Below are 4,587 nucleotides of genomic sequence, written 5' to 3'. Positions count from 1 at the left end.
CTCGACTTGTCCTCATCCGATTTTCATCAGCTTCCAAAACTTAAAGAACACATGCAAGGACTTTCTTTGATACTAATGAATCGGTGCAATCAGAGATGAGGTTGTGCCTCTGTCAACACAATCAGACACTCTACGGTATCAACAAACCGATCCCGGTGGAGGTTCGAGTCCTCCTTCGGGCATGGGTGTGTCTGTGTTTGTCCTTAGGATAATTTAGGTTAAGTAGTGTGTAAGCTTAGGGACTGATGCCCATAGCAGTTACGTCCCATAAGATTTCACACACACATTTTTCTCAACAAACCAGTCACTCACTGGGAGAAATGTGTGCGTCGCAAGGGTCACTATACTGAGAAATAAATATATAGACGCGAAGAATAAAGATGTAGGACGTTAATAACTTTTTTCTTATTTAAAAAGATTTAAGTGTTCTCGCACAAAATTCGCCGGCATTTCCTTTCAGCACGGCCTCGTTGTTGTGGACGTGCTCCTAACAAGACGCTGCGCTAGGTGATAACATCGCTGCCACCACATAGGTACCTTCAAACAATGCTCTCAGGGTTGGAATGTGTCTCTAGCCAGAGAGCGTGCGGTCCTGGTTGCACTTAAGGCATGATAAACAACCCTGGCACTGGGTTGGCTATACGTGTAACATCGCTGGGTATTTCCTACCTCTATAAATATTTTCGATAGGCCCAAAATGACACTTAAGCAAGCTTTCTTGTGCCGAAAATGAACAGCCCCTAACCTGCCAATAATTCCTCCAACTGCAATGACTTTAAAAAGTGTTCACGGTGGTATCGTGCTTCCCTACGACTCGAATACTGTTCTACAGCTACATGGATACTCTGCAAATCACACGCAAGTGCCTAGCAGCGGGTTCATCGAACCACCTGCACAATAATTCTCTGTTATTCCACTCTCGAACAGCGCGCGGAAAGAACCTACACGTTTTCGTGAGAGCTCTGATTTCCATTATTTTATTATGATGATCTTTTCTCCCTGTGTAGGTCGGCGTCAACAAAAAAATAATTTCGCATTCGGAGGAGAATGTTGTTGATTGAAATTTCGGGAGAAGATCTCGCCGTAACGAGAAACGCCTTTGTTTTAATGCCGTCCATCCCAAATTCCGTATAATATCCGTGACAGTCTCTACCTTATTTCTCGATAATACAAAACGTGCAGCTCTTCTTTGCACTTTCTCGATGTACTCCGTTAATCCTATCTGGTAAGGATCCCACTCCGCACAGCAGTACTACAAAAGAGGACGGACAAGCATATTGTAGGCCGTGGCCGTCTCTTTAGTAGATCTGTTGCATCTTGTGACTGCTCTACGAATAAATCGCATGTGTCTTGTTTCCATTTTATATTGTTTGTAATTGTAGTTCCTAGGTATTCAGATGAATTTGCGGCCTTTATATTTCATTGATTCATCGTGTAACTGAACTTTAAAGGATTGTTTTTAGTATTCATGTGAATGACGTCACACTTTTCATTATTTAGGGTCAATTGCCAATTTTCGCACCATCTTCTGATGACTATACTAGACGATTAACGACAGGGTCATACTCAAACAACCTAAGACGGCTGTTCAGATTGTTTCCTAAATCGCTTATATACACTCCTGGAAATTGAAATAAGAACACCGTGAATTCATTGTCCCAGGAAGGGGAAACTTTATTGACACATTCCTGGGGTCATATACATCACATGATCACACTGACAGAACCACAGGCACATAGACACAGGCAACAGAGCATGCACAATGTCGGCACTAGTACAGTGTATATCCACCTTTCGCAGCAATGCAGGCTGCTATTCTCCCATGGAGACGATCGTAGAGATGCTGGATGTAGTCCTGTGGAATGGCTTGCCATGCCATTTCCACCTGGCGCCTCAGTTGGACCAGCGTTCGTGCTTGACGTGCAGACCGCGTGACAGGACGCTTCATCCAGTCCCAAACATGCTCAATTGGGGACAGATTCGGAGATCTTGCTGGCCAGGGTAGTTGACTTACACCTTCTAGAGCACGTTGGGTGGCATGGGATACATGCGGACGTGCATTGTCCTGTTGGAACAGCAAGTTCCCTTGCCGGTCTAGGAATGGTAGAACGATGGGTTCGATGACGGTTTGGATGTACCGTGCACTATTCAGTGTCCCCTCGACGATCACCAGAGGTGTACGGCCAGTGTAGGAGATCGCTCCCCACACCATGATGCCGGGTGTTGGCCCTGTGTGCCTCGGTCGTATGCAGTCCTGATTGTGGCGCTCACCTGCACGGCGCCAAACACGCATACGACCATCATTGGCATCAAGGCAGAAGCGACTCTCATCGCTGAAGACGACACGTCTCCATTCGTCCCTCCATTCACGCCTGTCGCGACACCACTGGAGGCGGGCTGCACGATGTTGGGACGTGAGCGGAAGACGGCCTAACGGTGTGCGGGACCGTAGCCCAGCTTCATGGAGACGGTTGCGAATGGTCCTCGCCGATACCCCAGGAGCAACAGTGTCCCTAATTTGCTGGGAAGTGGCGGTGCGGTCCCCTACGGCACTGCGTAGGATCCTACGGTCTTGGCGTGCATCCGTGCGTCGCTGCGGTCCGGTCCCAGGTCGACGGGCTCGTGCACCTTCCGCCGACCACTGGCGACAACATCGATGTACTGTGGAGACCTCACGCCCCACGTGTTGAGCAATTCGGCGGACCGTCCACCCGGCCTCCCGCATGCCCACTATACGCCCTCGCTCAAAGTCCGTCAACTGCACATACGGTTCACGTCCACGCTGTCGCGGCATGCTACAAGTGTTAAAGACTGCGATGGAGCTCCGTATGCCACGGCAAACTGGCTGACACTGACGGCGGCGGTGCACAAATGCTGCGCAGCTAGCGCCATTCGACGGCCAACACCGCGGTTCCTGGTGTGTCCGCTGTGCCGTGCGTGTGATCATTGCTTGTACAGCCCTCTCGCAGTGTCCGGAGCAAGTATGGTGGGTCTGACACACCGGTGTCAATGTGTTCTTTTTTCCATTTCCAGGAGTGTAGATAAGGAACAGCAGAGGGCCTATAGCATCACCTTGGAGAACGCCAGAAATCACTTTTGTTTTACTCGATGGCTTGCCGTTAATTACTAGAAACTGTGATCTATCAGACAGGAAATGACGAATCCAGTCGCATAACTAAGACGGTGTCCCATAAGCATGCAATTTGATTATAAGCCGCTTGTTAGGTACAGTGTCAAAAGACTTCTGGAAATCTAGACACACGGAATCGATTTTAAATCCCTTGTCAACAGCGCTCGAAACTTCGTGTGAATAAAGAGCTAGTTGTGTTTCATAAGAACGATATTTACTAAATCCGTGTTGACTGTGTTTCAATTGATCGTTCGCTTCAATGTAATTCTTAATATTCTAACACAATATATGTTCGAGACTTTTGCTGCATATCGACGTTAATGATATGGGCCCGTAATTTGGTGGATTATTCCTATTGACATTCCTGAATATTGGTGTGACGTGTGTAACTTTCAACTCTTTGGGTACGGATCTTTCGTCGAGCGAGCGGTTGTATATAATTGTTAAGAAAGGAGCTATTGCAGCAGATACTCTGAAAGGGACTGGTATACAGCCTGGACCGGAAGCCCTACTTCTATTAAGTGATTTAAGTTGCTTCACTACACCAAGGATATCTGCTTCGAAGTTACTCAGGTTAGCATCTGTTCTCGATTCGAATTCTCGAACATTTACTTTGTCTTCTTTGGTAAAGGAATTTCGGAAGGATATGTTTATTAACTCTTCTTTAGCAGCACTGTCATCGATAGTATTTCCATTGCTATCGCGCAGGGAAGTCTCTTCGCTAGCGTACTATACATAAGACACGAATCTCCTTGGATTTCCTGCCAGGTTTCCTGATAAAGTTTCGTTGTGGAAACTGTTATAAGCTTCACCAACTGAAGTCTGCGCAAATTTCGAGCTTTTGTAAAAGATCGGAAATCTTGGGGATTTTTCATTCGTTCAAATTTGGCATAATTTTTGCATTTTTTCTGCAGCAGTCTTCCGACCCGTTTCGTGATCAAGGAGGATCAGCTCTGCCGTTTGCTTATTTATTTGAAATAAATCTCATAACTGCTGTCGATACAATTTCTTTGCATTCAAGCCACGTCCGATCTACACTTACACTGTTACCTCGGAAGGAGTGGAGTTTGTCTCTCAGGAAGGCGTCAAGCGAATTTTTATCTGATTTTTTTGGACAGGTATGTCTTTCGTTTATTTTTGGACGATTTTGGAGTCACGGCATTCATTCTCGCTACCGCAACCCTATGTTCACCAATTCCTGTATCCGTTTTGATGCTCGTTATTAGCTCAGGATTATTGGTGCTAACAGTTCAAGTGTGTTTTCACAGCCATTTACTATCGTATTGGGCTCATGAACTAACTGCCTGAAATAATTTTCAGGGAGTGCGTTTAGCACAATTTTGGATGATGTTTTGTGCTTACCTCCGGATTTAAACATGTATTTTGACCAACATATTCAGGATAAATTGAAGTCACTACCAACTATAATTTATGAGTCAGGTATATGTTTGAAATTA

Source organism: Schistocerca gregaria, chromosome X, assembly GCF_023897955.1.
Source record: "Schistocerca gregaria isolate iqSchGreg1 chromosome X, iqSchGreg1.2, whole genome shotgun sequence".
Taxonomy (NCBI): domain Eukaryota; kingdom Metazoa; phylum Arthropoda; class Insecta; order Orthoptera; family Acrididae; genus Schistocerca; species Schistocerca gregaria.
The sequence above is the reverse complement of the archived record's forward strand: the minus strand, read 5'-3'. Positions refer to the sequence as shown.